This window comes from Doryrhamphus excisus, linkage group LG17 (assembly GCF_037039965.1).
Source record: "Doryrhamphus excisus strain RoL-2023G ecotype Guam linkage group LG17, RoL_Dexc_Guam_v1.1, whole genome shotgun sequence".
Classification (NCBI taxonomy): Eukaryota; Metazoa; Chordata; class Actinopteri; order Syngnathiformes; family Syngnathidae; genus Doryrhamphus; species Doryrhamphus excisus.
The window spans coordinates 9,756,174-9,778,714 of NC_136373.1; the positions used below are offsets into that span (position 1 = coordinate 9,756,174).

General features: G+C 45.3%; 1 protein-coding gene across 1 annotated transcript in view; it reads right to left on the reverse strand.

The window, feature by feature from the left end:
- Window positions 1–4,938, reverse strand: part of samd11 (sterile alpha motif domain containing 11) — a 57,554-nt gene extending 52,616 nt beyond the window's left edge. Inside the window, exons 1-3 of the mRNA XM_058083217.2 lie at window positions 4,733–4,938; window positions 1,401–1,497; window positions 1,228–1,311 (exon numbers count right to left, since the gene is read on the reverse strand). The gene's annotated coding sequence lies outside the window, so the exon portion shown is untranslated. The remainder of the gene's footprint in view (window positions 1–1,227; window positions 1,312–1,400; window positions 1,498–4,732) is intronic.
- Between the last annotated feature and the right edge of the window lie 17,603 nt (window positions 4,939–22,541).

A 22,541-nucleotide genomic window follows, 5' to 3' on the forward strand; every position in this document is an offset into this window, starting at 1 on the left:
AGGACCTCAAACAATGCACAACGATGAGCCAATTCAAGAAACAATACAAGCAGTTGATGTTTGCTAAATACAAGGATGAAGAGTCTTGAACCAGTCATGATGTGCTATATATATCACTATATTGACACTTACTATGGTACCCATTATGTCATTGGATGGTCATATCACCACCTACTTTGGTACGAGGTGCATTATTAAATAAAAAAAAACTGTATTATGGAAAGCAGGAAGTGAACAAATGTAACAGTTACTGATTGTAAAAGTACCAGATGGAGGGGTAGGATTTAATAAGCTTTGCTTCTTCCTACTCCTTTTGGACATGTGGAACTGTGAACTGATTATGGGATGCACTCAATTGGAATCTGATGCATGTTCAAATGAAATAAAACCATTACCATTACCATAGGTACAATTTAGATGTAGGTTCCGACTTACACCAAGAGCCGATTTACATATGTCACAGTATAAGAACAGAGGTGGTTCCTAAGTACCTCCAAGTCCATTTGCATACCCTACTTATGCCTGGGAGGAAAGAGCTAGCAAGAAGACGTCTTTTGACTTCCTTGGCAGTGAATGAGTTAATAGCCTTTTTCACCAGGTCGATGTGTGTCTACCCAAGGGTTTTTCAACAGGGGTCGTCCCGCAAAGACGTTTAATGGCCACATTTCCACTACCAGTGTTGTGACAAGATTATGGGCGCTTAGTAAATGTAGACCTACGTTAGCACTCTGAGTTCATACATGGGGTCAGGGGTCATTCGTTCATTAGTTTATTATCAACTACTATACCAAGAAAATTACACAGTGGGGTTCGGCAGTAGTTTGGACGTCTTCAGGAACGCTTGGGAGTGTGACCAACCATGGTGGATTGGGCGTGCCCGGAGGTGGGCCGTGGGTCGAATAAACTATATAAACAGAATAATAAACAAATAAACAGACCGTTTTGGAAATACAGCTGGAATAGGTGCAGATTCTGGAAGATCTACAATGCTTTCTGTGCTGGCGGTGGTGTGTAGCTGCTCTAAAAGATTCTATAACTCAATACAGAGGACTAAAAAAAAGAGCATCATAGGCAACCTATGATGCTTTATATATATTATACAATTTATATATAATGAACGCTAATTCCCATCAACTTACTAACAATGCCTAGTGAAGCGCCAACACAATAACACGCGTGGGCTTCTGCAAACAACAACTCAGAAGTGCCTGTTTACAAGTCCATTACCTTTCCTCTCCGTCCTTCGGCAACCCCCCTCCGGAGGGGCCCCTGCCTCTGCGCCGTTACTGGCAGCGGCTGCGAGCCGCAACGCTGTAGGCGGGGGAGAGCGGTAATAAATAACCCAGGGAGAGGAGTGGAGACCGGCGGGCGGTGCACAGTCTGACCTGACAAATACTCACTGGAAAACCATCAGAGGGCTGGAGCCCACCCCGAGCGCTTGGAGACACTCTTTCAGACAGGAGCTGCAAAATATATAGCTGGGCCTGCACGGCTGGCCTGGAAAAAGACAGATAGAAGAGTCTCAGTGAACCCCCCCCAATCGCCCTCCATCAAACCTCCCCCCAACACAACACACAAACATGCAAGCACACTGTCGCCACCCAGACACCCGGGACGGGACGAGAGTAATTAACTATTTCAAGCACTAAATCAATTCTTAACTGCTCAGAAAAAATGTTGCCTATCATATTACCTCATCAAAGCACAACGGATGATTACAAAAACAACTTAGATGTTTGATCTTATTTAAGAGCAATACAGGGAACCTATCATGCTTTACCCTTTTCTCACCTATAAGTGTAGTTAGAATGTAGTATTCTGGTGTAGTTAGAATGTAGTATTCTGGTGTAGTTAGAATGTAGTATTCTGGTGTAGTTAGAATGTAGTATTCTGGTGTAGTTAGAATGTAGTATTCTGGTGTAGTTAGAATGTAGTATTCTGGTGTAGTTAGAATGTAGTATTCTGGTGTAGTTAGAATGTAGTATTTTGGTGTTAAACCATTCTATAACTGTAGTTAGAATGTAGTATTCTGGTGTTAAACCATTCTATAACTGTAGTTAGAATGTAGTATTCTGGTGTTGAACCATTCTATAACTGTAGTTAGAATGTAGTATTCTGGTGTAGTTATAATGTAGTATTCTGGTGTTAAACCATTCTGACCGATATCTGTAGTTAGAATGTAGTATTCTGGTGTTAAACCATTCTATAACTGTAGTTAGAATGTAGTATTCTGGTGTTGAACCATTCTATAACTGTAGTTAGAATGTAGTATTCTGGTCCTAAACCATTCTATAACTGTAGTTAGAATGTAGTATTCTGGTGTTAAACCATTCTATAACTGTAGTTAGAATGTAGTATTCTGGTGTTAAACCATTCTATAACTGTAGTTAGAATGTAGTATTCTGGTGTTAAACCATTCTATAACTGTAGTTAGAATGTAGTATTCTGGTGTTAAACCGTTCTATAACTGTAGTTAGAATGTAGTATTCTGGTGTTAAACCATTCTATAACTGTAGTTAGAATGTAGTATTCTGGTGTTAAACCATTCTATAACTGTAGTTAGAATGTAGTATTCTGGTGTTAAACCATTCTATAACTGTAGTTAGAATGTAGTATTCTGGTGTTAAACCATTCTATAACTGTAGTTAGAATGTAGTATTCTGGTGTTAAACCATACCAAAGTTTCAGACCATCAGGTTTGTGTATTTGGACGTGAGCCCTGAAGGAGGTTTGGGATGGCTCTGAACGTTTGGTTTCAGAGAGCTTTTTCTAACAGTGGCTCTCTGTGATGTCACAGAGACTTATAGACTTCAGAGCGAGTTCAGAGCGAGTGAATACATTGTACTGTATTGTTCACCTAGCCCCGCCCACCTCTCCCTGTTATGTTCCATTTGTTTGCGGCAGAGTCGGCAATCCTGTTCTCTTCAATCCTTGGTTTCTATGCTGTTGTTGTTGATGACGGATGTATCATTTCTAGTCCTTGGTGGGCAAAGTTTGAACATTGCTGTATTATTACTACAATTTGACTTCAACAAAGTAAGTCAATGTTGTGTATGTAGCACAGCACATTAGTGTGTACAGTTTGTTTGAAATCCTCTGGTTTTTGTTCTTATTCTGACATTCCTGTGTAAACACAGAGGTGACAGCCATGTCCACCAAGCAATGTGATATAGTTCACCTCATGCGGTACGCATCTTTTTGGCCTTTTCAATGCAAAAGTGTCCCTGAACGGAATTTAGTGCCCCATTTCAGCATGTGGCTAGACAGTCCTAGGCCACATTTGTAACTGCTGCTGAGAAACAGCTAAAAAAAAAAAAAAAAAACTAACGTGTGACACTGTCAACAGTATCGTTACAAGAGCCTGACCAAATGGAAGCATCGACTGAATACAATATTTCACATTTCAGCAATAATTGTTAACACAGTATATCTTCTCAAGGTACAATACTATAGAAATTAAACTTCCTACATGAAAGTTCCTGTCCCCATAACACATTTTCCAAGATGATGATTGTCCTAAAAGTTATTGCAGATAATCAATACTATTGGCAACATTTTTCATGTTTTCATTCATTTATGGCGTAATAATTAGAGTACATCGCATCAAAAGCAATAAACTTTAATTTCTCAAGAGTAATTGGAATGTCAAGAGCTTTTAAATCAATTAGACAAACCAAAAAGTCACACACTGTAGTGTAATGTTAAGCTATTGAAAGGTTGCCTTCCTTTTGCAGTGTAGCGTGCAACACTGTCTGTAAGCGCGCACCATTTTGCGCTGTGTCGTTTACTTTACGGACCTAATAAGTGTCGTATTACCTTCCTGCTACTTTCGAACAAATGCAACCAATGGAACTACTTTCCTCAGCAAATCCCACCAGAACTCGGCCCAGGACACCCAGTGGGGAGTTGGTCGCTGTTAACGGACTTCACTGCTTACGGGGGCGTCATACAACTTCATGTCAACAAATCCCAACTATACCTTGAGCATGGCTCCTCCTGCTTTCTCCTGCTGGGTGTGAAGCATGCCTAGCTATTCCTTATCCCTCAATCCCCACTGATGATGATACATTGAAAACTGCAGTTTATTTGCCACCATCGAGGTGAGGATTAGTAACTTAGGGGAGCAGCTCTGCACCATGAAGGACATACTTTTGCCACGCAGCGTGTTGCTTTCAATTTTGCGGGATACGGCTGGATTTTCTCATCAAAATAAGTAAACATCGCATTAAAATTTCTATCATGGGTCAAATAACATTGTTTCAAAGACATATCCTTCATATCGCCCATTCCTATATCTCACTATTTTGTAGGATAGCATATTTCAGCTGGAGTACCCAGCATGCTTTGTGGGAACTTATAACAATGAAAATGGATGTGTTTGTTTTACTTGCACGGAATGGCTGTTCACTGTTGTGTTTTCAGTTAGCACTCACATGTTAGCAACCTGCTGGCTGCAGCTGACCATGTCGACTTCTGATGTCATCTACTGGACTGAGGTGTAACTACACTTCATCCAGTTCAGACGAAGCATGACATGATGAATGTGAGCCAGAGTGAGCAAATAGCACCAATTGTTCATTTTGGTTTTTTAAGATAACGCCAAGTATTTTGCGGTCGTCAATTTATATCGGTGGCAACCCGCCACAGATAAATACGTAGTTTATGTGAAACATCTTTATGTGAAAAATAAGATTTCTTAAAAATCGATTTGGTAGCAGTCATGTAAACGTACCATTGGCAAAACGTTGACCAAGTGTAGGATCACCAAAGTCCAGAATGAAAGCATGAAAGTTGGCGTAGGGCAACACAAGACCAATGAGGGGGCTGGAAGGAGGGGGTGGGGGCACGGTGTCGTGCCGGCGTCCTGAGCCTCCCCCAGCGGATCTGAGGGGTCAGGCGGCTGTCTGTGATCCCACACAGCGTCCTCTTCCACATGGGGTTTATTTTCTTGCTGGATGGGCAGGCAGGCAGCCCAGGAGGATTCTCATTTTAGACCAGCAGTCTGTAGCTGTCAACGCCAGCCGACAGAGGCGAGCAGACGCCCGACCCCGGGTATCCTCCCTCAACAGCCCCTCTTCGCTCCCTCCCTTCCTCATTTTATTTGCGAGATGCACACATACCGCTCATGGGAGACCCGCCACACACACAGACATGCTTTACGTTTGCTGAAATAAAACTTTAATTGTAATGTGAACAGGAACAATTGAATCAGTGTGTCCGCTGCGTTATATTTCATAATAAAGCTGTCCGATGCACCCAACGAGTCGGGTTTATGTTGCCAAAAGGAAAAAAAGCGAGGTATCTCCTCCCCTGCACTGTTAATAATTTGTGCTGTAAAAGATAGCGTGCCTCTCTGAGTTTGTGGGAGTTATTGGCACAGTATTCCCCACCATGTTTGTGCGAGGCAGTGATAGAAACATAAATTATTCCTTATCTCTTCCACAATCCATTTTTCAAAGGGCTCACTTCACGTTTGAAGGCTAGCAGCGGCAACAGCCAGAGCCCAGATAGTAGCCTACATTAGCCTTCAACAGATCCCGGGAAGGGATCACCTGTACGAGCACATGTTGATTCCAAATTAGGCTCCTGGAAGTCAACCAAAACTAAAGAAAGGTGATTATTCATCCAAGAACATTCTTACCTCCAGCAAGAGTTTTTCATCGCTCTGCATTCTGTTTTTGTCCCTAGAAATCACCTCTTTTCGAAACCTTATGCAATTGGATACATAATGTGTCTAAGAAACAATTGGAACCACATTGGATCCACATTGAACATTTCAATTGACATTTGAGATGTGCAGATGCTTGCATCGTGTTAGCTAACAAACCGATGGACAGACAAATTAGTCCTGCCACAGAAACCAAGTGGCTGTGCTTCCAAACAGTCCAAAGATGCCATTGCATGACAGCAAAAATCTAATTTTACACAAGACAACTACTGCGCAAAGCAGAGACTTTTTCAGGAGAAGTTTTTTAGAATGATTCAAAAAACAAACAATAGCTTGGCCGAGCCGCTCCATTTAAAATAAATTCTTCTACAAGGAAATTTGGTCGTGTCCTCAAGCACGCAAAGCAATTTAGATAGAATACAAAGTCCAGACTGATCTGCATGGACAAAATGACAAATGATAAATATCAAACCCTTCTCTGCAGGGCATTAACGTCTCCTTGCGAAGAATAAACCCAAGCTCTCCCGGACACTATTGATTTTTTTTTCCTCCGTGTGATGTGAAACCAGCAATCAGCACTCAGGCTGGCAATAGCCTGAAACGGCAGCCGAGACGTCGATGAGTCGCCAACACATTTCAATTAGCCAGCCGCCCTGGACGATCTCTCCCTCGGGGGGAGCACAGAGCCGGCAGGGCCGGGCGCACCTAGCCCAGGTCCACATATGGTTCTCCGTTGGTCCCAATGGGTGAGATCAGGCACTGAAAGGGGATTCATACATGTTGCAGCTAACTGACGGATGTCGTTGTATCATGTGCTCCTCAAAGGGGGAAGCACTGACTCGTCCACCCGGGTGGAAGAATGATTGCGTGTTGCGTGATTGCGTCAACGTTTGACTTGCGGATACCAGCATGTTGTTCCTGTTGTGGTAAAACCAGCCTAACCAACCTTTGTTTGGCTGGAAGTAGGCTGCACGGCGGTCAAGTGGTTAGCGCGCAGACCTCACAGTTAGGAGTTCAATCTCACCCTCGGCCATCTCTGTGTGGAGTTTGCATGTTCCCCCCGTGCATGCGTGGGTTTTCTCCGGGTACTCCAGTTTCCTCCCCCATTCCAAAAACATGCTAGGTTAATTGGCCAATCTAAATTGTCCATAGGTATGAATGTGAGTGTGAATGGTTGTTTGTCTATATGTGCCCTGTGATTGGCTGGCCACCAGTCCAGGGTGTACCCTCGCCCGAAGACAGCTGGTTTAGGCTCCAGCACCCCCGCGACTCTCATGAGGATAAGCAGTAGAAAATGAATGAATGAATGGCTGGAAGTAAGCCATGACAATAAATGTTCCCAACAGTAGCTCTTGGCCATTTTCATTCTGGAAAAGTAGCTATCACAAGAAAAAAATCTGTTGAGCCCTAATATAGCCAGTAGTACATGTAAACATTTACACTGCATCTATGGGATCAGTATCAGTATCGCCCGATTGGATGGATTCTCATGGATTATCGGGATCATATCGGCAGCATAAAATCCTGATTGGACAGAATGACTGGGCGAAAAAAAAATCTAAATGTTTTAGACCTCTGATGTTGAGTATGAATGTACATCATGTCAATTATGTTCATAATTCAAAACTCAAAAAGCAGCAAAATGGGGCTCAGCCATGTTGTTTGATCCTCTCATCAGCGCCCATCAACAGCATGTGCATGCATGCGTGTATATGTATGCGTGTGTGCGTGCTGTGCATTCCCCACTGAGGGGCCTGGGGTTGCTTAGAGCTACAGGGCCACAGCGACAACCACCGACACTCCCCCCCACACTCCCCCTCCTCCTCGTGCCCTGCCCCACAGAATCCTTCTGGCCTTTTGCTCCTCGCCTGGCTGGCGGCCCCACATCACGCAGACACACTACAGGCTCCAACCCCCACCACCGTGCACCGCCCTACCTCCCGCCATCCCCAACACACACACACACATACACACACGCTCCACAACACTCTCCAACAACAGCCCCCACTCCCTCGATCGATAAAGTCCTCTTCGCCTTTTATCTGACCAGTGCACTTCCTGGAGCAAACCCAAAACAGCGCCCCCTCCCTGTGTGTGTGTGTGTGTGTGTGTGCTTGCCTCCATCTTGCCTTGTTGTATGTGAGTGGATATGTCCAAACGTACATGGACATTTTCAGTAACATTTTCATGTCTCTTCCATCAACAAGATGTACATAAACACACACTGTATTTATAAACAAAACTTTGTTCGCTTGAAAATGCATTCACAATCATCCTATGCATACTTTTCCCAACCGAAATTCTGGAAAGAGCTGATTGTTTGGACATTCTGCTACTGTAAGTGGCCAGTGGAGCCAATTTGTTCCCATTCATTGAGCCCATTCAGTGGAATGGATTGTTTTGGTAATTTTGCTGTAAGAATGGTCCTCATCAATGGAGATCAAGAGATACGGGCTAATTATCACATCTATCTTTCCAAGATGTTCCTATTGAGATCCTTGATGCCTTTATTAATGCTTTGAGGTACTTTATTAGTCTGAGAGGACTTAAACGGACTACAAAGCTAAGAGAGACAAAAATGACGAATAGAAAGAAAATGACAGCTATGGAGGCCTTAGCTGTCCGTGCTTGGGAGCCTTGATGAGGAAGAAACTGGTTCAGAGAGTAATATGTTTGGAAGATGCTTCATCTAGCTCTGAGCGTGATTCAGAAATCATTTCAGAGATGCCTCCTGGGAAAAAAAGGCGACTGGAAACATGGCATTCCACAATTGGTGCACCTTGTGGTATACACCACCTCGTATACACTTTGGATGGCTTTGATGTGGAATCAGCAGTGCATCATCCTGGATGGGATCCCTTGAAGATGCTGACCCACAACCTTCAGCACAGGCATGAACCAGCGAGAGATGGCCCAGTGTGGACAGTCAGGCGTCAGAGTTCCAATGTCTTTCCAGAAGCTGCAGGACCCACAGTAGATGTGCTGTCCAAGAAAGGCACCGTTGAAATGATGTCACTCAAAAATGAACTTGGCTCCGGACACATGACAGCAAAAGCCAGACAAATGATGGAGAAGAGCCTGCTTGGAGCAGCAGAGGATGGAGGAGAAGGTAAGTGCCAAGCGCCAAAATAAAACACGCAATAATTTTAGTTTTCATTTTGTGTCCTGATGTGTTTATGACCATTCATTCATTTTGTACCGCTTTTTCCTCACAAGGGTCGCGGGGGTGCTGGAGCCTATCCCTATCAGGCAAGAGGCGGGGTACACCCTGGACTTGTCGCCAGCCAATCACAGGGCACATATAAACAAACAACCATTCAGACTCACATTCATACCTATGGACAATTTGGAGTGGCCAATTAACCTAGCATGTTTTTGCAATGTGGGAGGAAACGGGGAGAACATGCAAACTCCACACAGAGATGGCCGTGGGTGGAATTGAACCCTGGTCTCCTAGCTGTGAGGTCTGCGCGCTAACCACTCGACCGCCGTGCCGCCGTGTTTATGACCAATTCCAACAATTTCTTCTTGGATGTTTTTCATGATAATCCAAATTGTATAGGAATATTCTAGTACTAGTATTCTAGTACTTTCCTAATTGTGGTCGAGCGAGTGCTAATAGGATTTCATCCAAAATGGCGCACGCATCTGATACAAATTGCCGAACCACAGTCCAGATCCGACTTCAACTCTCGGCTTGTGTTCACTTTTCTGCTCATTTCTGTTGAGAAGACGTTACAGCGTGAGGCCTTTGTCCTAGCTGTCGGGCTGTTTGCTAAACGAGGCCGTGCAGCAGCACACACTCGCTGATAGGACCAGGGGCTTTTCTCTGACTGCACACTCCCTCCCAACCCCCCCACGCCGCCCTTCCCCTCCGTCAGGAATCTATATTTCATAAGCGAGCTGTGGAGCTCCAGCGCCCAATTATCAGCAGATAAGGCGCAGGAAGCCCTGGAGCGCCGGCACGGCTATTTAGGCGGGTGAGGGAGGAAAAGAGGGAGGGAGCGAGTGAGGGGGGGAGCAGCAGAACGAAAAGGCAGGCAGGGACCCAACCCCCCAGGGGCACGTCGCCCTCACCACGCTATTTTTTCTCTTTCCTTCTCTTTTTTTTCTTCTCCCTCATTGACACCCACCTCTCCCCTCCCTACACCCCCCCCCTTCCGCGGCAGGGTTCAATTAGTGCCGGTGGTGGCAAGTACCCGCGGCCCGCTAAGCCTGGGAGCTGAGGCGTCTATCAGCACACACCGACAACACGCAAGGCTGACAATATTCAGTCTACTTGCGTCACAACAGGCCATCTATATTCAACCTAAAGCTGTTATGGTATATATTTGCAGTCCACCGTCTTTCATTGGTTGTTTATCTTGGAAATACAGATGGATAAAACAAGCATAACAAAGTACAATCTCTTCATCACGTATGCAAATATTCCCTGTTAGGAATGCGGCGTTGCTGTCTCCTACCATGGCACACTAGTGAGGAGTCAAATTTGATGTGCCTCTCACGTTTTCACAGTCCGATGGAAAAACAAACCCCAGTCGGCGCTGCCTAGCAAGGTCAATCAGGGGTCATGCGCAGCTCATGGATACGAGACGGATATCGATTCACGGGGACACGCCGCGAGCATGCATACGCACACTTTCTTTCCCCTCCTCTTTTTCCTCTGCAGTCACAGGGCAGGCGTCCGCCAATAGATCAGCCAGGGGCAGGAAATGGCCCGGGTCAGAGGGGACAGTGTGTGTGTGTGTGTGTGAGATGAAAAGACTAACAGCCTGCTGAAAGCCGCTCACACCCAAGACCTTCTGGCTTTGTCGATTCACCTCAAATCAGCAAAGAAAAACAGCTCGGCCCAAAAACGAATGGCTTCTATTTTACTGCCCCTGCATGTCTTCCATCTCGACACACAAGTCGCCCGCTATCACCAGGATTTAAGGTTGTCCTGAGCCATGCAAGGCGCTGTTTGCTTGTGCATATCAGTGAGGGAACGGAGATAATGCATCCCTTGTCCCTGCAGGAGGGCGCATGGTGTTGTTTCTGTCGCCAGCTAGACGGCATGAGGGGATGAAACAGTAGCAAAGGGGGGAGAAGAAGACTTAGACGAGGTTTCATCCGCCACGGGAGCACCGGGAGCTCAGCTCAGGCTCAGTCCTGCACATACAGCGTCAGCCGGTGAACGATGCGTCACGTGTGTGCATGTGCCCTGCATGATTGCTGCGCATGAGTGAATCAGTATAGGCCCAAGTGTGTGTGTGTGTGTGTGTGTGTGTGTGTGTGCCTAAATGTGCATGTGTGTGTGTGTAGTGTATATGTGAGAGGAAGTCAGGGGGCAGTGAAGCGGAGGAGGGCAGGCAACGCTTCCAGGCATAGAAAGCAGGCCATCTCCCACTATGGACGCTTTCAAAGAGGAAGAAGCCAAACAGTAGAAAATTCCAGCCAAGAGTTCATTTGCATGAGATAAGCTTTCTATTCTTGTCAAATCAAATAAGACGAGCATATGACAGGAAGTCTAATAGGGAGAGTGACGATGGTGGTTAATGGACGTATAGTAGTCAATGTAGTCCATGTCCAATTTGTTATTAGGATTTGAATGCGAGTCCGGAGAAGTTCATGGAATGTCCAGTTTAAAAAATAAGATGATGATTTTACCCCCTTACAAAGACATGGCCAGTCCAAATCCTTATGGGACATTTTAGGGATGTATCGATTAAGTATTACAATCTAATTTTATGGTACAAAACCTTCAGCTGGGCTGCACGGTTGTCGAGTGGTTAGCGCGCAGCCCTCACAGCTAGAAGACCCGAGTTCCATCCCACCCTCGGCCATCTCTGTGTGGAGTTTGCATGTTCTCCCCGTGCATGCGTGGGTTTTTCCGGGTACTCCGGTTTCCTCCCACATTCCAAAAACATGCTAGGTTAATTGGCCACTCCAAATTGTCCATAGGTATGAATGTGAGTGTGAATGGTTGTTTGTCTATATGTGCCCTGTGATTGGCTGGCCACCAGTCCAGGGTGTACCCCGCCTCTCGCCCGAAGACAGCTGGGATAGGCTCCAGCACCCCTGTGACCCTCGTGAGGACAAGCGGTAGAAAATGAATGAATGAATGTCCGGTACTAGGCACCAATTTCCCACATGATAGACATCAAAGGTGGGGTACATAAAGTGTACATTTGTTGTTGCTATGCACCCCCAAAATCCCGGCAAGTGTGCAGAAAAGCAGACAAAAAGGAGAGACGTTCAGTGTGGAAGCAGAAATCCAGGTAAGCAGAGCGCCTCCACAAGCCTGGGTAATGTTCCTAAAATGGACAAAGCAGTGCCATCGTCAGTGGAAATCCTCAAAATAAAGGTTATGAATGAATGTGTCCATCATTAAGTCAAGGAACTATTTGATGCCCTCACAGCCAGCATAGACTGGTCATTGGCCCATGGAGCCCACTACATAGTCCTGTCCCTCATTACTCATTATGTGGGTAAGACACCTGGAAAACAAACAGTCTTTTCCAGTCTTTTCGATCGTCTCCACCACCATGGGCAAAATGGAATAAATTCAAATCAATGTGGCACTTTCTATAACATACATTGCATATTGCAGTATTTGTTTGATTAGCAGTGTTTTTTTTAAATGCAATGTGATGGACTCGAGTGCTGCCTAATCAGTGATGTGTCTCTGTTGTTGATCATATGACTTAGACGTGCTTTGTTGCCCCACCTAAGCGCAGCATCCATATAGTGAATACCCACTCGTTCCGCCATTGGGTATCGGTAATGGTAGTACTGGACAATACTGGTAATACCGGGATACAATTTTGTCAAAGGCGATGTTGACCATCCCTAATGAGAATTGATCTTGAGATGTGCCTAAAATAATCATCAGTTCTTCTATTCTGTGATGGTTTTTAGGGCGCATTATTCTCCCAAATCTTGTCCAAGTCAGGGGCTCAAAAATGGAAGCACCACTGTTTGTATATTTAACAAGGCAAGAGGAATAAAAACAACATAAAAATGTGCAGAACAACAGCAACAGTTAAGAGGAAGCAAACTTCCCCAGTTGACACTCTCGTTCCACGGCGACAATCCCCCAGCCGCTAGCCTCAGACATCTGGTTTCAGTTAGCTCCGAGCACTTTGACGCGTTTCCTGTGGTGGTGCTGCTGCTGTTTCTGCTACTCTACATAAGCCCCGCCACGATGCAGCCTTCCCAACTCCACCACAGCCAAACTCCGGAGATGATGCTTTGGCTGACTTAGGAACACAAACACGTAATAAGCCACATGAAGGAGAAACGTAAATGGCGTATAGTTTGCACATCTTGGAAAGCCTAACCAGCGGCCACACTTCGTCTGTGTGCATCATATCAGCAAATGAGTACGTCTGAATGATGACTTTGTGCATTAAGAGCGTTTCGTCTTGAAGAGTTCATTTATACTGGCGTTCCAATTAGCTAGGATGTCGTATTCTGGTGTTCATCAGAAGGTTTGCAGCATCTGGAAGTGAGCCCTGAAAGCAGTTGGGATGGCTTTGAACAAATTGATGAACAAATTGATTTTTTTCCAACACTGGCTCTCTGTGAGATCACAGAGTGCAGGGTTCCTTATACGGGTGTCCGCTGTAGGCCAGATACGCTCTATGGCCTCCCCCAAGCTCTGTTTCTATGTTTGCAGTGTTGGCAATGTCTCCCAGGAAGTGTTTCCTTGGATGATGAGAAAGCTACATTTATTTATAATTCTTAATGTTGGAAATGAAAAATGTCATTGTGTATTCTTCACACATTGTGTATTCTAAACACTCGCCAGTGCATTCTCGCTTGAAACAACAACACAGTCTTGTCACAAATGTTTCAGCGTAACCACAAAGTGTTTTCAGTCAGGTGATTCTCAATGTGGGTGAATGGAAAAAAGGACAACCTGAAATCAGGAAGTACACAAATGACTGTGTAAAAAAACTAAACACAAAATACATTTTCATTTGAAGAGCAGCATGTCCACTATAGTTATGGAACGCGATGCAGCAGTTCTTGCCTTTTTAGTTAGTGCACAAAGTTTGCCCCAACATAATGACATTAAAACTGCAGACGATACTTCAGTTCAGATGTTAAACATTTGAATTAGAGCTCAAGATTCCCTACCAAACATACGTATATTGTAGAATACACAGCCTATCGCTGCCTTGTATTGTGTATCATTAAGCGTACCGTGTTTCCATTCTTGACCCACCTTCATTTTTCCAATCTGTCTGGAGTTCCAGCTAGCAAGGACAAATGGAAGTTTAAGGAGGCAGTATTGATTTGCGTGGAGGTCAGGGTCAACGCTATCGGAGAATCAACAAACAGCCGCCAGCACCCTCCTTAGCTAAGCCAATCACCTTTTGACCTGGTCGGCCGTTACCATGGAAAATGACCCTGAACCAAAGGACCTGTGTTCTCGCTTGCAGAGCTCGGCGAAGATGGTGGAACTGTAGCAACTTCATGTCTAAACTTAGTACTCCTATTGGTATACGTGTCCTTGTTATTGGCAACCCCAATTCTATTGCATTCTTGAGTTATAGCACCAAAGTTTTGCCTGGTGGCCGATGGACATCATGCGGTCGTCATCAGTTTGCAACCATCAACACAACCCCTCCCACTTCTGACTCTCCCCGTGAGCCCCCGGGCTCAGCCACTCTTTCCACCTCACCCCTTCAGCCCCTGCTCCCTCTCATGCCCCTCCCTCCCTCGAAGGCAGGCAGGCGGTGCGGTAACCAAGCCTCTGGCAGTGTGTTCCTATCCTGCAGGAACCCTCAGGTTCCAACCTGTCAATATCTCAGCAAAGAATCTTGGCTCTGCTGTGGCTCGGTTAACCTCCTCACCCACCGCAGATGCACAGGGGGAGCCAGGGAGGGGGGGGCATCCTGTCCCCCGCCAGCCTAGAGGCAAGCGCCGTCACCCTGAGCCCGTCATCCGCCCCCCACTGCCCCCGACAGTCCCTCTGCAAACACACACTGCATGCACGGCCGTAAAGGGCAACATCCTGGCAGCCGCGGCGAGCAATATGGCAGCTGACGGCAGTTTTTCTGCTCACTGACGTCTTAGATGTTTTGGATGGCGGTCACGTTGAAGCTCACTGTGGGTGCAAAGGGGGGAGGGATGGAGGATGGCGGAGACGGGGGTTGTTTGGAGAAAAAGGCTGGTGATGGTACTCACAATGAGAGCACAAGCGGAAGACATTTTGGGATGATGTAAGTTGGGTGACAGAAAGTCAAGGTGAGGTCTTAATGTTGGTCTGTATTGCACGCACATACGCCTCATCCCAACGTGTGACAACACGTCTCTCTCACACGCACACACACACACACACACACACACACACTTCTGACTGCGAGGCACCACGGCTGTCTGCTCTGAGCTCAGGTTACCGCCAACCGACGGGACAGACTTTATGGAAGCCTGTCTCCCACACCCACTCGACCCGTCCACAAGGCTCCGGAGGAGGTATCGTGTTGCCAGTTCAGCGCCGGACAGGCTTTACACTGGCGGCAGCTTGTGATCTTGGGTGCCTGTGTGTGTGTGTGTGTGTGTGTGTGTGTGTGCGTTTTATCTCCCACTCTTTGAGGGGAGCGGCGGTGCACAAAGCTGCTGTCTCCTCCAGGTATGTAGGTGTGATTTACATTGCAGGCGCTTCTCCACACACACGCAACACCCCCCCCCCCTCCCCCACATTCTAGCCTGCGTGCTCCATGTCTAATAAAAAGTGATGAGAAAGTCAAATGAGATGACTTTTCACGTTTTGGTCCAGTTCACTGTTATCAATCTGTTATCATTACTACTTTAGCTGAATTTGGAAAAAATAACAAAGTTCTCTCCAATCAACAACAGAACATCATGATACACTTTATTATTTATGTTCAGTTGTTATCACTATTATATCAAAAAATTTCTTGGAACTTTGATATCAGGAATTGTATTATCCGTCACTGAGAAACCCCAATTCCTCCAATCCCACCACCAACAATATCCAAATTCCAAGCACCATTTGCAGTTGGGATTTCATTGTTTGTTTTTTACCATATTTGTTAATTGAGATGAAAATTGTCATATGATGATTATTATGTCCACCCTCGGCCATCTCTGTGTGGAGTTTGCATGTTCTCCCCGTGCATGTGTGGGTTTTTTCCGGGTACTCCGTTTTCCTCCCCCATTCCAAAAACATGCTAGGTTAATTGGCCACTCCAAATTGTCCATAGGTATGAATGTGAGTGTGAATGGTTGTTTGTCTATATGTGCCCTGTGATTGGCTGGCCAACAGTCCAGGGTGTACCCCGCCTCTTGCCCAAAGACAGCTGGGATAGGCTCCAGCACCCCCGCGACCCTCGTGAGGAAAAGTGGTAGAAAATGAATGAATGAATGAATGATTATTATGAGCAGAATGATCTGAGTTATCAATATTGTGCTAATGTTGCTAAAACTATACCATTTCTAAAAACTGCAATGGCGTGAGAGAGTGACGTTCAAACTGCGAAGTGGCGAGGGACAACTGTGACGCCATTTAGTGAAGGAGCGGCAGCCATGACAGAGGCCTGTGTCTACACTCCAGGCCTGAACTGTCTCTCTCTGTGGAGTTGTTGGCCCAGCAGAGTCGGGGAAACTGGGACGACACACAGGGTTTTACATCCTGTGACGGCATGAGGGAGCAGCAGTCCAGACGTGCCACCCAGAGGAAGCTCATTGCCGCCACAGTGATGTCATTCTTTCAGTCACGACCCAAAGCGTATGAGCGTGACTGAGTGGAACATAAATTGTCTGGTAAATTGAGATTTTCACCCTCAGTCAATGCCAGGGAAGTTGGCACCCCCCCCTACAGGAGGGAAGGAGAGACCAGCTTGAAGGATATATACTGCCACCTATTGATTGGAAAACTGCTTGGGATTGCTCTGAAATCTGGACCTTTCTTATCACTCCAACATGGACGAACCGACCTTGTAATAAAACTAAAGTGCACCAATAATTAAGAGTTTTCCATCCTTCTCACACGACAAGGACATAAAATGAGAGTATTAATGGTACTGCATGCACACTGCAGAGAAACCTAAGCTACGACATGAAAAGCGACATATTTGCATGGAAGGTGCGCCCAAAAGGTCAACATGGCGGAGCCTCGCTCTATGCAAAGACCTTGCAACGGTTTTGCTACCGGCTGGCTCGCTAGTACGGCACGGAACGGAACTCATGAATAATATATGGAGACATCTGCCACCCCTGAATTATAGATCGCTGACGTCCAAGCATATGGGAAGAGCCCAACCAGCGCTAATGGCCAACTCTCCATGACAAAATATGGGTTAGAGACACGTGAATGATTACTGGGTCGTGCAACCTTTCAGTCATGTGACTGCAAAATAGATTTTAAATGCGATTATTTACATGTCAGCCGACACGTGTATATGTATCTGTATGTGTTGCATGTGCCACTGTAGGCCACCAGTAAATTAGCTGAGGGGATCCAAATGGTCTGGAAAGTACTATGGAGAGAGCCACCAGCCGTAGAATTTCAACGCTGCAAAATCTGAAATATTCCATGTGACTTCCTCCACACAATGAAACATCAGGCTTTTTTTGTGAACCAAATTGAGCTTAGTAAGTTGATGTAGCTTTAAAGCAACCTTGCAAACCCTCCGCCTAACAAGCAATGGCTGATGTCTTTGAGCCTTTCATGCAGGCTTCCTCCACTGAAGTGCAGCCTGCTTGAATATTCTATATGCCCCGCTTTAAAGAAGCACGGCCGACAGGAAAGGGAGGGAAGTGGGGGGTTGTTGGCATGCATTTTCCCTCATCCCAGCTGAGCAGGAGGCCCAGTCTAGCAGGCCCCACTTCGATCTCTGCCTTTCACTGCAGGATTATCCTCTTATCAGCGGCGTGAAAGCCCGGCTAAGAAAGAGCGGTAATTAGCCCATCTTTAATTAACGAGCACCTCGTTCCAAAGCCACCCACGGCCCGCGCCAGCTCCCATTTGGAAGGCAGTCAGCCCAGCGTCACGGCGAGCAGACTTAATCTTGTTTTTGTCTGAGTAAGAAAACGTCAACGGGTAGAAAGGGGCCAAAGTTCACCTTCAAGCAGTCACGGAGTCACGCCAGGCAGAGTCCCCCTGAGAACAAGCCTTTTTAGCACCACATGGTTCAAAAGAGGCTCCAACCACCCTCGTATGCTTCGTATGCTTCTGTGCAGGAGTTTGGAACATGTGTTGAGCTTTCTGTGTGTGGAGGGATTAGCGCAGTCAAATGATGTAACCACTCACCATCACGCCTTCTACTCCCTAAAAGTTCATGGAAGCTTCCTTCAAAACAACAATGGAACCGTGTGATGATGGAGGTCAGGATTCATCATCGCATTGACCGCATTGGTTTTAAACCAGTCACTTCAACAAACTCCGCGTTTAGCATTTAGCATTTATAGATGCGTGTGAACAGCAGATTACACCTGATGTTTACAATAAGAAGTTTACATATACAGTCAGCTGGGATAGGCTCCAGCATACCCCCGCCATCCGCCAAGGATAAGGATGGATGGATGGAAGTTTACATATACAATGGAACCTCGGTTAGTGTTGATCATCTTCAAAGAAGGTAAAAGTAACCATAAATTCTCATGTGTACTTTTCATTCATTATTTAGAGGTATTTATATGTTTTTGAATGATTTGCTGCATGTCAAAGTATGACAATGTATAATTTCAAGGTGCCAATGACACCTTTTTGCACTACCAAAAATGACAGCACCACTGCATAGTGAATGTTTCCTATAACGGTTGATCAAATGTGATTTGTTCTTCGGCCTGAAAGGGGGTGGTAGGAAATAATGGCTGTCTCTTACTCTGGGCTCAGGCACATGTCGGTAGTGTGCACACACATACACATACACTGCCACAGCTTCAAAGCGGCTCACGTCACCCTTTCCTGCGTCTGAGGGTGGGGTGCGGCATGCTCTAACAGGAAGAGGTGGGAATACTGTACGTTTCAATGCTAGCGCCTCCCGTTACAATACCAAACACCGCGACAGACCGCACTCTATGGAAAGAAATTTGTCTTTGGAAAAAAAGGGGGGCATAAACTTCAATAAAATGTACAGTTTATGGATTTGTAAACAAAAGCATTGTAAAAAAAATTGTTTGCAAAATTCAAATTTTTTTGAATTCCCTCCAAAGCATCATTAAGTTGTGTAGATGTTGGTAGCACTTCTGAAACTGCTGTCAACTCATTCACAAAGAATTCAAGAAGAAGACAATGTGTCAGTCATCTGTGGACTGGGAATACTAGAAATAAAAACAACATTAAAACAAATCATTTCTTGTGTTTTGATCTACGACCAACTTTTTGACATGCCAGAAATGCATTTGATCAGCTGCTAACAGGTCCTGGTGGAAATGGACCAAGCGACTTCCATGTAGAGACCGCTCAGACGGAACAGTGGATGCAAATGTCCTGCCGGTAGAGGTCATCAAAATCAGGGCTGTCAATCAATGAAAATATTTCATTGTGAATAATCACATTTTGTCCAAAGTCACAATTTATCGCAGAAAGAAGTTTTTATTTCCAAAAAGCACCATTCCAAATAGCCTTGTCCATTTGTGGCCTGGTGGCCTCGGGACGCCGCTTCTGCCGCTTCCTCAAACTACGGTGTGGGCCCAGGGTCAAAAAAATGTGTTGTTAACTTTGACAGCCCTTCTTGATATAATCCAAAATATAGAATATGTACACTAATTAGCATGCTAATCCTATGTGAACTACAAGGTCATCTGAAGGGGGCAAAAAGGACAACGTGACAGCATGGTAAGATGGAAACCAGGACTGAGAACGTCAGTGTTGCCCTGGCATGGCCTGGACCTGGCACAGATGAGCGAGGGGGGGGGGGCGGCGGCCCCAGCATGCATACATTAGCAGTGCTTAGGCGCACTAATTGCTTCTCACTTAGACAAATCTCCTGCAAATCACGACTGCGCCGCCAGCACTGCCCAGGCCCCCCGGGAAGGAGAGACGGCAGGCAGGCGGGCGGACGGAGCGGGAGGCTGAGTGGGAGGAGAGGGACGATGGGGGGAGGACGGCGGCGACGAGTGGAGCGTGTGTTGCAGAGGCGCCTCCGAGCAGGCTAGAGGAGGAAGAGGAGGAGGGAGGAGGATGCTCCCTTGAGGGCGAGGGAAGCGAGAGAGAGAGAGAGAACAAACTGCAACTCTTCTTCTTTCTTTCTCTCCATCCGTAGCTCAAGACGAGTAGCCCCCACCAAACTTCTTCCACCCCCTACCCTACAGAAGCCCCACTGCCAAGAACCCCCCCAACACACCACCACCATCCCCACCTCTCAGATCTAAGCTGGCCCTTGCTCACCCCTCCTCTCTCTCTCGCCCAACAGAAAAGTGGAGGAAAGATGAAACTCTACCGGGTGGAGTGGGGGAGGAAGAAAATCAATAAGACAGATGGATAGCTGGATAACAGGGTCCGGCATGCTTCAGTGCTGAGGCAATCCAGAGGGTGCCTACACAACTTCCACACAGACAAAAACAGGACGCAGGCAAGAGAATACTGATCCGCCACAGGAAGACGGCATCATCCGTAACACTCACATGGCAACAACAGCACATTTCCACATAGGCCAAAGCAGACGCACAACATCGCATGCCATTACTAGAGTGGGCGCACTTTATTCGGATGCTTTTTGCCCTTTCTGACCTATAAATGGAGTCGCAATGTTGTATTCTGCTGTTAAACCGTGCCAAGGTTTCAGATCATCAGGTTTGTGCATTTGGACCTTTGAGCCTTGAAAGAAGTTTGACGGCTCTGAACGATCGGTTTCACAGTTTTTCTCTAACGCTGGCTCTCTGTGATGTCACAGAGTGCTGGGCTTCCTGTATGGGCGTGCTCTGTAGGCCAGAAAGTAAGTAAGAGTTTATCAGTGCCCTGACTGTGTTTATTTACTGTGTAGCATTATAGAGTGTGCATACAGGGACGCGGATTACCAGCTCAGTCTGGAATTGCTAATAAGCATTTCCCACCACAATCAGTGGGGCTGCCCGAGTTTTTTAAACATTGAAATCCATCCTGATGACGCACAGGTAAGCAGGTAATGACAGTAACAACCTAATGCTAAAATGCTAAAGCTACTTACCATTCACAGACATCTTGAAGTATCCACAAATGTTTAGTGTTCTTTGCTTTGCTGGATAACCACTGCTAGCAAAACACCCCCACACTTTACTCTCCCTTCTGCCTGTCAAATAAAAATATATCCATTTAGTGCATTTTTCTCATTAGCATAAAGTTTTATACAATAGTGGTGCATTTTCAAATAAAAACCGGTGGCTGCATTGGGCTGAAAGGGATAATATCGTAGATAGGCTGAGGTGTTTTTCAACTAATACATGATGTGGACAGTATATACAGGAGAAGGGTGGCGTATAGAAAATGGATGGATGGATGTAAATACGTCATACAATAACATATGCAGTAATACACAGAGGGATCTTCCAAACCACCCATCTTCAACTTCTACTCTTGAATCTGTGAGGATCTTGGAGATATTTTAGGATGAGGGGAAACATGGCCTAACTGAAATACCCGTCAGTCCATAACATGCATCATTATGTCTCATTTGGGAAAACTGGGGAAACTGAATTGGAAGCAGTGTTTCTATTAGATCGCCCCATCAATCCAAGGCACGTTTGGGCAACTGACAGACTTTTCAATGTGAGCAAAGATTGACGGTGATAATGAAAAGAAATGAAAAGATAGCAGGAGCATCAACGCCATGTGACCAATACACCCATACACGATAAATGCATTACTGGCGCCACCTGCTGGGTTTATTTGGTTCTTCCCTTTTATTGACAGGTCAGCAGAAGGCAGTAAATGTTTGCTTATAGCGCCATCTAGCGACGACCTACATCTCCCCTACCTGTTCTACAGTAGTTATTGGACGTTATTTGGCCATAATCCAATGAGGTTTATATTAAACTGTCAAGAAAGTAGTACAAAAAATGTATATATTATATTATAAATTATTGCCTACTTATTTTAACATATCGTTATACAATAACTGTGTGAAAAACTAATGTTTGCCTCTTTGTGTAGGTTTATTGGTGACTTATTTGTGTGTAAACATTGTCAGTGTTCACCGTTATCAATTATGATTGCTTTTCCATTCCGTTATGATCAACTTTAGTCATAACTTTAGCAAATACACGACTTTCTTCATATTTTGCTCTTACTTGGTTCAGGTGCCCCATTGTTTGACTTTTGTGCAGTTATTGATCTTATAGAATAAGACAATCATCGTAGCCTGTAAAGATCGTAATTGAGACCTGTCTCTGGGATGAAATAGCACAGGCGGTCGTTTGTTGGTTGTTGGTGCAACTTTACTTTGCAGTCCACCTTCCTTGTACGTCGGCATCATCAAAATCGCTGCCTGTTTATTTATTTATGTATTGAATCAGTGACTTTTTTCACAGGAGTCAGGCTAATCTGCATTAGAAATACACTGTAATGCTTTGACTGTGACTTACCTGGATTTACCTACCGTACCTTTACTATTTATGCCACCATGACACACTAGTGTCATGTGTCACATATTGTGTTAGCTAGCAAGACCGTGGCAACTTCCACTCAATTGATTTTGTGTTTCTGACAATTTATCTATGAAAACTAATCGAGAACTTGAGATTAATGATTGCACTGACCTCATTGAACTACACCAGCAAATGTCTTATGGACAATTCATGCCAACACTCAATCCATCCCATCCAAGATCATATATAAATAAATATAGAAATATAATAAAATAGAAAAATAGAAGACAAGATTGGCCTATTCTAAAAGCATGTAAACATATAACAAAATAAAAGTACATTTTAATATTATTAT